The sequence below is a fragment of the Triticum dicoccoides genome, chromosome 2A (genome assembly GCF_002162155.2).
Source record: "Triticum dicoccoides isolate Atlit2015 ecotype Zavitan chromosome 2A, WEW_v2.0, whole genome shotgun sequence".
In the NCBI taxonomy this organism is placed as follows: domain Eukaryota; kingdom Viridiplantae; phylum Streptophyta; class Magnoliopsida; order Poales; family Poaceae; genus Triticum; species Triticum dicoccoides.
In genome coordinates this window covers 550870420-550885627 of record NC_041382.1, presented here as the reverse complement: position 1 = coordinate 550885627, position 15208 = coordinate 550870420, and the positions used below count along the sequence as shown (strand labels likewise).

Sequence of the window (15208 nt, the reverse complement as noted above, 5' to 3'; positions counted from 1 at the left end):
ATGCATGACTTTGCTATTAGAGTTGCAACTTGAGGAGGTAAAATGACTCAGGAACCACTTTATCCTGAGGGACACCCTAAAACAATTGAACAAGATCCACTAAGAGCTAACACTAGTGCACCTAGTCCTTCTAGGAAGAAAAAGAAAAAGAAAATGATAGGACTTTGCACACTCCTAGTGAACCTGAAATAGAAAAACCTCCTGACAATGATAATGACGTTTCTATCTCTGATGTTGAAACTTAATCTGGTAATGAACACTCACCTAACAATAATGAAAAAGATAATGATGAGGTTCGTGAAGACTCCCAACCAACCAATGATAAAGAACCAGACAATGATGTTGAGATAGAACCACCTGTTGATCTTGATAACCCACAACCTAAAAATAAAAGGTATGATAAAAGAGACTTCATTGCTAGAAAACATGTTAAAGGAAGAGAACCATGGGTTCAAAAACCTATTCCTTTTCCACCTAAGTCAACTAAAAAGAATGATGATGAAGAATTTGAACGCTTAGCTGACATGCTGAGGCCAGTCTTTTTGCGTACTCGCTTGACTGATATCTTGAAAATGCCTCCTTATGCAAAGTATATGAAAGACATCATCACAAGTAAGAGAAAAATACAGGAAGCTAAAATCTACACCATGCTTTCTAATTACACTTTTGAAGATGGAGTACCTAAAAAACTTGGAGATCCGGGAATACCAACTATAGCTTGCTCCATCAAAAAGAATTATGTGAAAACTGCTTTGTGTGATTTAGGAGTTGGTGTTAGTGTTATGCCTTTATCTTTATATAAAAGACTTGACTTGAATAAACTCACACCTACTGAAATATCTTTGCAAATGGCTGACAAATCAACTGCCATACCTATCAGTATCTGTGAGGATGTGCCCGTTGTTGTTGCTAATGTTACTATTTTGACTGACTTTGTTATACTTGAGATGCCCGAGGACGACAACATGTCGATTATCCTTGGTAGACCCTTCTTGAATACTGCAGGGGCTGTTATTGATTGCAACAAAAGCAAAGTCACTTTTCATATTAATGGCAATGAGCATACATTGCACTTTCCGAAGAAACAATTCTAAGTGAATGGTATTAATGTTATTGAAAAATCTCTGACAATCACTATTGGAAGTTTTCAAATACCTCTACCTACTGTCAAAAAGAAATATGAAATGCTTATTGTTGGGGAAATGCATATCCCCATTGAGGTAACTTAGTGATTTACGAAAGTTCTTCGGTTTCATACTAGTCGAAAGTGGTTGTTAATAAGACTTGATCAACATTATTAATGGATCATTTTTGAACGGTATGAAGTTGATGAATTTAGTAAGCACTACTTTTGGTCTCTACTTTTTATTCTCTGTTTTTATCAGTTAAATAAAATAAAATGCCATGTTTTGTCTGTTTTCTGAATTTCCCGTGCAATAAAAAATGACCCAAAAATAAAAGTTCTCAGAATGCCTTGAAAATTTAATATGATTTTTTTTTGAATATTTGAGAATTTTTGATGCAATAAACATCAGAGGGAGGTACACCAGGTGGGCACAACCCACCTGGGCACGCTAGCACTCCCAGGCGCGCCCTGGTGGGTTGTGGTCCCCACGTGGGCCCCCTCACTTACCTCTTCATCCCACATCATCACTTACCTCCAGAAAAATCTTCATTGCTCTCTCTCTCGTGTTCTTGAGCTCAAACCCGCGGATTTCGATCTCTTTGCTCGGAGCTCCGTTTCCGAAACTGTTTTGGGGGATTGTTGCTTGGTATGTGACTCCACTGTTTGTCCAATTAGTTTTTGTTTTAGTGGTTTATACTTTGAATAATTAGCTACTCTTGGTGCTGCTATAGATGTGCTTGTATGTTAAATTCCTAGTGTTCTAAGTAGTTTGAATGCTTGCTATGGCTTCTATGTATCCCTATGAGTAGTTGCTATCAATCTTATAAAGTTTTGTTGACAAATTTTTGTCACCCCAAAATTTTTACTTTCAGAAAATTATACGCGAACATGAATATCTTCAGGAAGTTTGGCTGGAAGAAGAACTCCAAGGGTGTTATTGGGTACTCTTCTGATAGTGATCTCCACCCTCGGAGGTTGGCAGAGGTACGGCCGTGCAAATGGCCGCACACCCCATTCCTGCAAGAAGCTGGAATTCTTGAGGAGTTCACGCAATATATTGCCAATGCCGGCCTCACCGACTTCATCGCAGATGAGTGTGACCAGCACCACATCCTCATAAACATCTTTGTTCAGAGCTTTACTTTCTTGCCTAGAAATAATCCTCCTGAAGTGAGCTTTGATTTATATGCCGAAACCATCAGATACCACTTACTAAGTTTTGTGACATATGCATGATACCATCTGATGGGAGCTTGGTTGAGCATAGGCCGGCCGAGTTTGAGGCCTTTTATCGCACTCTGACAGTGGGTGATGAGAGAGAAGTGTTAGCCATCACTGCCATTGGCTTACATTTTCCCGTTGTTCGTTACTTTGCACTTTTTATTACCAAATGCTTGCTTGCTAGGGACAAGGTGGGTGCACTTAGTTCACCAGACCTTGCTGTTTTATGTCGCGCATTGGAGGGCGACAACACACATAGCTTGGGACCTATCATGGCTCGTCGCCTCCATCTTAATAAATCTCAAGGCAAAATACATGGTGGGATTTTTGGTACTCGTTTGGCGGCTCACTTCGACGTTGAGATACGCCCTCATGATTTCCCTCTGACCAAAGTTTACCTAGACCGTGCAACCATGGATCACCACCATTTTACCGATTTCAAATCTCCTCACATCCCTATCTATTATATACTTAAAACGATAGAAAACGAACGGTTAAGATTTATCTATACAAAGTTAATATATTGGACGGTTGAGATATGTTAAATAGAAACACATGAGATGGCCACGCCCGACATTATTAACAATAGAAAAAATCAATCGGGCAAAGGCCAATCAGTCTACGTGTGGGGGTTCCGATGTAATTAATAAGAAGGAAGCAAGACCCATCAGGTAAAAAAGACTAGCAAGAGTCCTGACACACATAAAAATTCGCGTGGAGGGACATATACTATTGCACACAGATGGGATGTGTACTATTGCACGTGAAGGAAACTAAACGGATTGATACATATTAGGCAACGAATGGACGTATACTATTGCACACAGAATAGTTTTCAGCGGACACCCATCCGTGTCCAATTCAAACTGAACAACATTTGGACTAATATAAAGGTTGGGACACACACACCAGAACATCCAGGGAATTAACAGACGCCAGAGCAACCAACAACACGTGTATGAGGATAGAAGGGAGATCCACACAACGACATATCGACACACGCCAGGAACGAATCGAAGGTGCGACATACGGCAGGACGCCCAACACATCGAACGACGGAAGAAGAAATCGATAGAAACATCATCAATTTTGGGTAATATATAACTGAAATCTTGAGGTCTGTTTAGATCTTTCCGCCCTTGCATGTCTTCACAACCTGCTTATGAACACCATGTTTTCCTCTTCATTGACCATTAGTTAGAACACTTCTTTCTAACCAAATTTCATTAGTGCATTATCATATGAACCACTCCTTTTAAAATTGTTTTGAAGGCAACATCTGTATGGCGTACACGAAGTTGAGTGAGTTAACCACAAGACGACAGATATGGAATATTAAAGACAAAGTAATGAGAATGTGGGACTCGATCAACCCTTCAACTAATGAACTTATAAGCATCGATATGATTTTGATGGATGAGCAGGTATTTTCTTCACATAATTAACAATGGGATTGTTCTACTTTTAAAATTACTACTAAGATTTTCTTTCATTAAATTTTGAAGGGTCATCCGGTTCATGCTACTATCTGGAAGAATCGTATTGACACTAACAGAGCAAAGATCAACGAGGGTTCTATATATGCTTTTAGCAATTTTAAAGTTATAGATGCAACAAAATATCGGCCAGTCAACAATGAAATTAAAATTATTTTTTATACAATACAAAATTAAAGGAGATGGAAGGTGCATCGGATAATTTTCCAGATTACTACTTCAAGTTTGCTAGCAAAGATACCCTACAAGAACGGCTAGAAAAGGACCAACAATGCTCAGGTATGTTGATAGTCATATTCTTACTTCAAAGTGGTCAATTCAATTATAAAGCCATTTGTTGGTAGTTGTATTAATATATTCCAAATGAATAACTTCCTAACTTTTTAAGTCTTTAATCTTCAAATTTGCAGATGTTATTGGCTTACTTACCAAGAGTAAGCCAATAGAATCAAGGATAACAAAGAAGAAAACACCTTTAGATATACGTGCAATTGAAATTCTAATGCAAGAGTAAGTGTATATCCATGCATCAACTTTTCACAGAAGGGTAAAGACAGTTTTCTTCCACTTATATTTGTTATTACCATTAATTACTTTCGAATGAATTATTCAGGCATGATAAAATCAGAGTATCATTATGGGGAAGATTAGCTCATCATTTAAGTGAGGATGTAATTGGCAATCAAACAATTATTATTGTTACCTCAACAATGGTGCAAAAATTCAACGGTAAGTTGAATATGTTTACATCTCCTTTTTTTCATACCACCAAGATAATAAATATAACTGATTTATTGTTCATTAAATAGGTCTGTGCCTAAAGTCAACTAGCGCCACAAGAGTACATACCAATCTAGATATACCCGAGACTTGGGAACTTCGTGGCAGGTATTAAGCATAATTTGTAGGTACTGGTCCTATAGAAGTTCATAATATATCTTCATTTACTAACATTTATTTATAGCCACTCCATTGAAGAAACTTCAAAAAAAATGATGGAGATAGATAAAAGTACTCAATGGACACTGGAAGATCAAATGTTTTACAGAAGGATAACCTTAAGAGAACTTACTGGAATCAGGCACGACAACCCAACAGATGAGTTAATGAATCAGAAAATCTTCTAAGATACGATATTGTAGAAGCCTCCAAGACCTACAGATGTGTTTGACATATTTGTATGAGTGGCTAAATATCCTTTAAAGAGCTATACTTTTCTTCATCAACTTGCAGGACATTGTGTTCACAACAATAGCTACAATTGATCGATGACAAGAAAATATTCAATGGTGGTACATGTCATGTGATGTTTGCAACAAAATTGCTACGAAAGAATCACATAATAATTATTGCAAGAATTGTGATACGTATCCAGAAGGTGTAACACCTAGGTAAGCATATTCTCTTGATTTGGCCATCATTATGTACTATCACATTTGCGGGGCTGAAAGAATGCTCAATACATCAGTCTCATTCCTGTTGGGTTCCTTAGATGGAAAATTTGAAGAAGTCCCAAAGATTATACAAGAATTATGTGGACAAAGACTTATCTTTCGATTCAAACTCAACAATAAGAACCTCTCTCTGGCATGCAAAACTATGCAGTAAAAATAATATTCGTGCCTAATGAAAAGCTTGAGAAGCGATACTTAGAGGATAAAGTTGAAGAGGTGATGGTCTATTAAACTATCAAATATATTTAAACACCAATTATTATACTCTTTTATATGGAACTATTGAATCAGCTATTTACAATTCTTGATCCATTGTGCTCAACAAGATTTGATGGACGATGAAGTGGACGACATGTTAAAACAAGAAACAAAGAAACTGAATGAGCCAGTTAAAAAGGTGACTGAATACTTCACCGTACAAACTTTTCTTTACATAAATTTGTCCCTTAATTCATCCATTTATGTGATTTTTGCAGGTACAAATCAGTAAATGTGAATTTAGCAAAAACGTATGTGAGTTGGTCACTGTGAAAGAGGAGCCAGAAGAGAAAAGCAATGGGAGTATAATACATCAGAAGGAGCATCAATATAAAAGCTCATCAAGAAGTGTCGATGGCGGGAAAAGGAGGGGAAGATCTGTTGTATTACCAGACTCGGAAGATGAAGAAAATAAAAATAGTAGATCTGAAAAACAGAAAAAGCAGTGCCCAAAAGTACCAGAAGTGTTCATGCAAAAAACAAAAGGACAAAAGTTGAACATGAAGGCTCAGATGTTTGTAACGCCAAAGATAAAAGTATCATCTATGTAGCCATAAGGACGACATGAAGTTTGACTAAAAAGTCTAACAACACCAAGACCAAAGGTACTGATGTAAAATTTGAGGACACAGGTCAACTGGAAGATCAAGTACGCCAAACAAGACCCAAGAGAGGAAGGACCTATTCCTGAAACTTTTTGTGACAATAGTTTATCCACAGAAATCCGCAAGAGTATATGCTCATAACAAGGAGTCGATGTTGTTTACTTAGTGAGCTTTGCGAATACAACATATTCATTATTTTAATGTATCGGAGAACAGAAAGATTTATCGCATTTTTATAAATGATCAATATGTATGAACAATATGACATTTTGTTTTTAAACAATCCGTATACTATTCAGAAGAGAATGAGCAGTACATTCATTTGTTCTTCATCAATTTAAGTGTTAAGTAGTAACATTCATAAGAATTCACTGTTCAAGAATTCATCTGATTAATCATTTAACATGCCAGTTAATCACTACTTGTAGGGTGGCCGAATCGAATAGCACCTATTCATTGTATTAACTTGCCAGGACGATTAAATGGCTGGTTAGACCGATTAATAGGTTGTTAGGACAATTAATCCCTGTTGACCCATTAACTTGTGGGCAAACGAAGCCCAAAATTTTACCCTGTAACCCCTCCCATCCTCCTCTTGCTCCTCAATAGATAGAGTTCGATGAAAAAACATGATATATTGGTATATTACATAGTTGAGAGCATGAGAGTAGGGTATATAAGACATAAAAAACTAGATATATGTTGGTAATCCTATTTAATCTACCGATTAATGGTCGACCGATTAATCCAGTCAATAGGCCGATTCACCAACTAATCACTACTCCCAAGCCGACCGAGCAGCTACCAGTTACCGATTTCCTGAAGAATGTAAGAATTAGCATTGCATTTGTGTGGTTGGTCAAAGCTCTGATGTGCCTACAACATTTGCTAAAACTAAAATGTACTAGCATGGCCTAGATTATATGAAAACAAATGCTCAACAATATTTGAAAAGATTGAGTTTGAAATCCATCTGGAATACTATGAAGAAAAATTCATAGCTTGACTACGAATTGATTCATATGAAGCCACAATGAAATTTAAAAAGACCGAAAGAAGGATTGAGCCTCCAGGGCGTATATTATTATATCACGAACAAGTATATGATGGTGAGTCACAGACCAAAAGCTTAATTTATTTTTCTCATTAACCCTCAACCGATCCGACCAAAATTATTTTTTTAGAAAAAATGTATTTGGGCCACACGCATAGCTAGCTCCACTAGGTCCTAGACTAGGCAACATAGTTGAAGGCCAAACCTGCGCTGCTACTTGCGGCACTAATGAATCCGTCTTCCGCTCCTTTGTGTTTGTTGCGCCGCGCTGCTCCATGCAGGTCGTCGGCTCCTTGGTTCACTTCGCGGCAGCTCAACTGTGCCGGCTTCTCCGTCCGGCCGCGCCACCGCGTGCCCTCCTTGCCGCAAGATATTCAGCGGATCCAGCGAGAATCTTAGCACAACAGGCCGCCGCAAGCTAATCGGAAGCGATATGCTCATGCCGTAGAATATCCTTTTAAAAGAACTGTGTGGAAGAGGAAACAGTCCATTGGTATGAAGTCTGAGAAGATAATAAGCGGTGAGGCCGCAAAAAATACAGATCGTACCTTCTTCATTTGGCAATGGATATGAGCTCTATTGAATCTAGCATCATCTCTCTCATGCCACATACTTCCAGAAGATCACAATCCAATCTCTAATCCCTATAATGAATAGTCCCCAAATCTCAATCTCTATTATATCTCAGCTCCATGAAAAATTGCCTGCAGCATGGAGATTTAAGTATCTTCTTTAATAAATCTTGAGCGTGGTTGTGGCATGGAGATTTTACCCAACAATTTCTAATCTGAGATGAAATTTAACTCAATGTGAGATGCAAAAAAAATTACCTGTGTAGGCTCCCCCAAATCCATTTGGCAATAGAGGTCGGGAGAGAAGCTGCGGCGTACATCTTCCCTCCGCTTAAGCTATGGTTGGCGGCGGTACGCCGCTGCGAGGCAGCCAGTGACGGGCGCATGCGGTGGTGCCCGTCTCAGAAAAGAAGGGGAGAAGAGCTGCGCTAGAGACCCCTAGGGAAATATTGGTTCGACCAGTTACAAAATTAAGGCTGTGTGCTTAAAAACCAACCAAAACTAGCACGGTCAAAGCACATGCTAATTTTGGTCCAGTCTTTTGTGTATAAACGATATTTTCGTCCAGTCTAGGAACAAAGTACACATGGGAATCAACTTATAAACTTTAGATAGACGTACAGTTCTACATGAAAAAGGGAATACTTCTAACATTCTAAAAGACACTCACAAATAAATCAAATCTTTTTTTAGGGGTCAAATAAATTAAATCTATCATACATAATTTTCATGTAATAGAGAAAGAACACATAAGAAAAATCATTTCCTTCCAATGTCTTTTATGATTGTTAAAATATAACATGATAATGTTAAATTTCCAAATTAAGTCAAGTGTCGAAACAAAGCCAAACATTAATTAAAAAAAATCTAGCCACACAAATGTGCAGATCTCTGAAACATAACTTCACATGGTCATAGGTTCCGTTCTGAATTCTATATAAAAAAGACAATATTTTTGTAACACAATACACACACAAACGCTAATATATACGTATATACATTCACACTTATGAATGCAGGCACGCACACCCTATACGTATGAGCATCTTCGAGAGACCGAGTCGGCACATCATCTTGAGATTAAAAAAGTTGTCACAGACGTCTTCGTAGTGGACGGTACGTCTGCTCCCACTAAACACACACCAACCACAGGTTGGTTCGCAAGATAAAAAACAATACTTAATACCTTCTAAAACACACTCGCAAATACATTAAAAATCTTTACCGTAAATCAATCATATTTAATTTACATATAATGGAAAAAATGAAAACATACAAAGAAAAATAATTCATATTAAAATATTTAATGAATGCTAAAATGTCACATCACAATGTTAAATGCACAAAGTAAGTCAAAAGTGAAAGCAAATCTAATTATAAATAAATAGTCTAGCCGCAAAAATGCGCGGGTAGCCCCGCTAGTTCTATATAACCTGGTTTTTAGTGTGAGGACTCATGATGTTATTCCATTGACTGCTCCTGCTTTGTTTGATCCTGTTGCCAGGGCGGATATAGGATTATGCTTACAGACATCATTGCCTACCGGAACGCTCACGCTACTGCAGAGGCTGCGGAGGAGCCTCAGCAGTGGGATGAGCGGATGCCTGCTCCTCAGGATCCATACTAACCTCCTGGCTACTGATCGACTACCAAGTTAGGCCAAAAGCCTAATCTTGGGGGAGTACGTGTTTCCACCGACCTTACATTCATGTCCACTTATTCCATTTGTCGGTGTTCACACTTTTTCATTGTATCATCTATGCTTAGATCTATTTTCTTGCTTTCTTCTTATGTGTTTGAAAAACTTTATAAATAACAAAAAATAGTTGTAGTTAATTTACTTTCTATGCATGCTTAGTACTTGTACTAAAAAAACCAAAAAGATTTCATTATTCTTCTTTTGCTTGTTGGGAGCTTTTCCGTGTAAATGTTTTTTCTCGTTTTTGCTTTTCCCTTTTTGCTTGTTAAAGAAAACCAAAAACTTCAAAAATATCTCAGTGTGTTTCTCTGAATTTCTTTTCTTTTTATTCGACTTGTACCGAAGAGAAGACCACGATGAAAATGTTGAGTGGCTCTCATATGAATAATTGTTGAACTAATAAAGAGCCCATTTTACCTTGTCTTCTCCTGTTGAATAAAATGTTTTGCAGATTCCAGCTTAGTCCATGGCACTCTTGCACTATTATTATTTTCATATCATTCGGTCGTGCAAGTGAAAGGCAATAATGACGACATTCAATGAACTGGCCGTGGCAAAGAGAAACTAGTATGAACTCGACTTGTTCTGTCTGTGAAAATATGTTTAACCTAGTATCCAGGCTTCAGCCCATTATGATTAAACATGTTTGCAATGACAATTAGAGATTATAGTTTCTCATGCCATGCATAAGTAACTGGGAGTTAATAATGATTTATCTTGGATATCAGCATAGCGTTAAGATGATTGTGATGTAGTATGATGATATGGTATCCTCCTCTGAATGTTCAAGTGGCTTGACTTCGTACATGATCATGCATGTAGTTGAGTCAAAACCAACATAGCCTCTATAATGTTTATGTTCATGGTGTTCATATCCTACTCGTGCTAGTGTCCAATGTTACTTACGCATAATGCATGGTTATGATCATTGTTGCTCTCTAGCTGGCCGCTTCTCAATCTAAATTGCTAGCCCTCGCCTGTACTAAGTGGGGATTCTGCTTGTAGATCGCCTACTTCGTGAAGTCCTTCGTGGGCGATGGCCATGATGGAATAGACAAGGTTGCTTCTTCATGGACCCTTCGTGGGTGGAGCCCTCCGTGGACTCGCGCAACCGTTACCCTTCGTGGGTTGAAGTCTCCATCAACGTGGATGTAGGATAGCACCACCTATCCGAACCACGGGAAAAACATTCGTGTCTCCAATAGCGTTTGAATTCTCCAAACCCTTCCCTTTACATTCTTGCAAGTTGCATGCTTTACTTTCCGCTGCCAATACACTCTTGCATGCTTGCTTGAAATGTGTGATGATTGCTTGACTTGTCCTAAGATAGCTAAAATCTGCCAAGAACTAAAATTGGGAAAAGGCTAAGTTTTTATTTGGTCAAGTAGTCTAATCACCCCCCCTCTAGACATACTTTCGATCCTACAATTGACAACTCAGCTGCTAATACCTTCAAATATTCTTTGGCTCCCCTTATGTCGAATCTATAAATTTGGGTTGAATACTCTACCCTTGAAAACTGTTGCGATGCCCTATACTTGTGGGTTATCAAGCGCCCCAGCTTGCGGCCCGAGCTCGGGAGCCCACCTGCTCCTCGCGCTGGAACCTCAGGAGGGGTGCTAGACCGAGGAGTTCAAGGCGTACCTGCTCCAAGGAACCCTACCGGAGAAGGAGGAAGACGCGGAACGTGTGGCCCGCCAGGCCATCGCATACTGCATCCAGGACAACGAGCTTTATCGGAAGCGACCAAACGATGTCTCTCTATGATGCATCTCCAGTGAGCAGGGATGCGAGCTGCTGGCTGACATACATGGCGGGGACTGTAGGCATCACGCTTCATCACGCACCCAGCTCATGGGGAAGGCGTTCCGCGGCGGGTTCTACTAGCCCACGACGCTCAATGATGCCACCGAGCTGGTGAGATCCTGCGATGCCTGTCAATTCCATGCCAAGTAGATCCACCAGCCCGCCCAGGGCCTCCAGACCATCCCGCTCTCATGGCCGTTCACAGTCTGGGGGCTGGAAATCCTAGGCCCGTTTCCTCGAGTGCCCGGGGGCTACCGCCACCTCCACTACAAAAAAAAGACACATCCGTGACATTTTGGGCCGAACGAAATTTGTTTCTGTCATACATATGACACTTCTATGATGATAATTGTGACAAACCCTGGTATCATCATAGATGTGGTGGGCTCCTACTTCTATGACAAAAAATCATGACAGAAAATGGGCTTTTCGTCCTGGGCGGGCGGGAGACGCAGCTGCATGACATTCTTTGTGCCGTCCATGACGGAAAAAACCGTGGTAGAAGCGAGGGGGAGGAAAATTTCGGGGAGTTCCCGGTTACGGTGGGAGGTCGGAGGCTGAGCGATGCGCATTTCTCTCGTACACATACGCGCATGTGTGCGAGGCGTTGGCTCTAACTGAACCCGAGCAAGGCGTTGGGCTCTAACTGAACCCGAGCGATTGCACTGCAGGCTACGTGTTACTGAACCCGAGCGATCGATCGATGGCTGTTAACTGAACCCGATCGAGCGATTCCTTCGCTACTGCTGCTAACTGAAGCCGATCGATGCTGCCTCTGGATGAACAGTGAGCGTTGCGGGGTGGGGGGGTGGATGAACAGTTCCCGGTGGGGGTGGATGAACATGACCTCGTGGTGTTGCCTCTGGATGAACAGGACCCCGATCGATCGAGCCGGTTGGGGCTGGATGAACAGGACCCCGTGGAGGGCTGGATGAATAGGACCACCCCGTGGAGGGCAGGATGAACAGTAGATGGTGGAGGGCAGGATGAACAGTAGCCCGTGGAGGGGTGGTTGAACAGGAGCCCGTGGAGAGGGCTGGTTGAACAGTAGCCGGTGAAGTAGCGCGCGGTGGAGGCTGGATGAACAAGAGCCCGTGGATGAACAGTCGCAGGTGGAGGCTGGAGGAGGTCGATGGTGGATGAACAGTAGCTCGTAGAGGCTGGAGGGGGTCGATGGTGGAGATGAACAGTATCCCGTGGAGTCCCGTTTTGCGGTACGCCACATCCCTCCCGATGAACAGGACCCCCGTTTCGACCGTAACACTCCAACACAAGTCTGTTTCGTCCATTTTGCGGTACGCCACACCCCTCTCGACCAACAGGACCCCCATTTCGACCGTAGGAGGTCCGTTTCCTCCGTTTTGCGGTATGCCAAACCCCTCCTGATCAACAGGATCCCGTTTCGAACATGGCCGGTCGAACACAAGGCCGTTTCCTCCGTTCTGCGGTACACCAGGCCTCGTTTCCATCACCTGTTCCGTCCAAGCCCTCCCGATGAACACGACGCATTCTGTTGCCTCCCCATGAACACGACGACGACGATGTTTCTCTGTTCCGACCCAGCAATGTACATGAGCCCTGGCCGTACGTATGCGCGAGTAGGCGTTCGAGACCCCGCCCGTATGTACACATACGTGGCCGTATTTTCTTTATTGCACCCTGGCCGTTGTACGTACGTGTACATGCTACATGCGCGCCTCTACTACGACACGTGCGCGCCTCTACATCGACCAGTATGTACATACACGTTCGTGACCAGAATGATAACGCTACGTATGCTTCGACCAGGTGGGTCCCGACTGTCAGGCACTTCCTTGCCTGCGAAGATGTAGCTGGTGGGTCCCAACAGTCAGGGGGCGAATCATTTTTTTTGCCCGGACGCACTTCCTTGCATGCGAAGATGTAGCTGGTGGGTCCCAGTAGTCAGGGGGAAACATTTTTTCGTGAAATACAGTGGCCCGTACGGTGGGTCCCAGCTGTCAGGTGGAGGAATCATTATTTTCCGCGTAATAAGGAGGCACTTCCTTGCTGCGGCTGTGGACCCAGCTGTCAGCCTCTCAACGTACAGTCCACGTCCGTTGGAAGTCGTTCCTTGACCACGTTGACCACGCCGCGCCGAGAGCACCAGGGCAGTGGACCACGGCGAGGCCTAGGAAGGGGACGACACGGAGGCAGGGAAGACTCGGCAGTTGTTTCCACATGGAGGGGAGTACGACTGGACGAGGGTTTACTGGTTCGCCTGCCGTCGCCGGAGAATAACAGTAGGTGTGGGTGATTAGAGGGATGGCTAGGCCAGCGATGGGAGTATGGTCGGGCGGTGAGGCCTGCGCGGCAGCACAGCCGGCCGCGAGGAGGAGGGAGCAGGCAGTCCCGCCGGCGCTTGTTTGAGCGGCTGGAGCAGGAAGAGTAGAGATTGAAGAAGCACGACGGCCGTTGGATGGACATCCAACAGTCAGTGCTTGTGCGTCAACCTTTTTTTAGCCTCAAATCTATGGAAAACAACATACAACCCATCTGCCATTATTTCTAATAATTTACAGCCCATTTTCTAATTCTTAAGGTTTTTTTGGAGCCCATATTCTTTTTGTTAGCATTACAGCCCATATTGTGGCAATGATTAAAAAATTATACGAAATTTTGCATATTTCGGTGCGGTCCGAACTATTTTTAATCACATTCAAACTGATTTTGAAAATAAATGTATATCAATATAAAATCCAACAAATTCTTCACGCATAAAAATTAATGTAATTTACAATCTTGAAATGAAAAAAAAGATATTTGAAACTAATTGTTGGTTTGATGTGTTTTAAAAATGTACAACCCATTTCTCATTACTGATGGGCCATTTTCTCGGCCAGCCGAATGAAAACTCTCCTCATCTTGAAAGATTTGCAACCCAACAGGCCTCACAAAGCGACTTACTTGGCAAATCAGAAAAAAACTGGGCTGTGGCCGTGGACCCAGCTGTCAGCCTCTCCACGTACAGTACTCTTCCGATGAAAGTCGTTCCTTGACCACGTTGACCACGCCGCGCGGAGAGCACCATGGCGATGGACGACGGCGAGGCCTAGGAAGGGGACGACGCGGCAGTGGAAGCCCGCGCGGAGAGGACTACGAGGGTTCACTGGTTCGGCTGTGGTGTGAGGCTGCCGTCGCCGCAGGGCCTGGCCAGCGATGGGAATAGTAGGGGGCGGTGAGGCCTCTGCGGCAGCACAGCCGGCCACGGAAGGCAGGAGCATGCGGCACGACCGGCGCTGCTTTGGGCGGCTGGAGCAAGAAGACCAGAGGTTGAAGAAGCACTACGGCCGTTGGATGGACATCGTACGGTCACTGGAGCTAGAATCGTTCATATTGACTAAGTTGACAAAGCCCTTCATCCCCGTCAACTTAGTAGGCCCACAAGTCAGCCTCCCAGCAAGGTGGGTCCCAGCTAGCCGGGGGAGTATTCATTTTATGTGCATAATAAGGAGGCACTTTCGGTGGGTCCGAGCTGACAGCGGGGGGGGGGCGTTTTTTTCGCGAAATACGGTGGCCCGTCTGGTGGGTCCCAGCAGTCAGGGGGAAAAGATTTTTTTCGCAAAATACTGGTGGTCATCCGGTGGGTCCCCGCTGTCAGGTGGAGGAATAATTATTTTGCACGTAATAAGGAGGCACTTCCTTGCTGCGGCCGTGGACCCAGCTGCCAGCCTCTCCATGTATAGTCTACGTCTGATGGAAGCCGTTCCTTGACCACGTTGACCACGCCGCGCCGAGAGCACCAGGGCGGTGGACGACGATGAGGCCTAGGAAGGGCACGACGCGGAGCCAAGGAAGACGCGACAGTGGATGCCCACGCGTAGAAGAGTATGAGGGTTCACTGGTTCGCTACGGTGTGAGGCTGCCGTCGCCGCAGAATAACAGGGGTGTGGGTGAGT

General features: G+C 42.8%; 1 long non-coding RNA gene across 1 annotated transcript; it reads right to left on the bottom strand.

Annotated features, from left to right (window-relative positions):
• Positions 1 to 3111: 3111 nt before the first annotated feature.
• LOC119355322 lies at positions 3112 to 8211 on the bottom strand. Its single transcript, XR_005171548.1, has 5 exons — positions 8045 to 8211; positions 7763 to 7918; positions 7420 to 7680; positions 4916 to 4998; positions 3112 to 3626 (listed from the first exon to the last, which is right to left on the bottom strand). It is a non-coding gene; the product is annotated as an uncharacterized LOC119355322 (long non-coding RNA).
• Positions 8212 to 15208: the final 6997 nt, after the last annotated feature.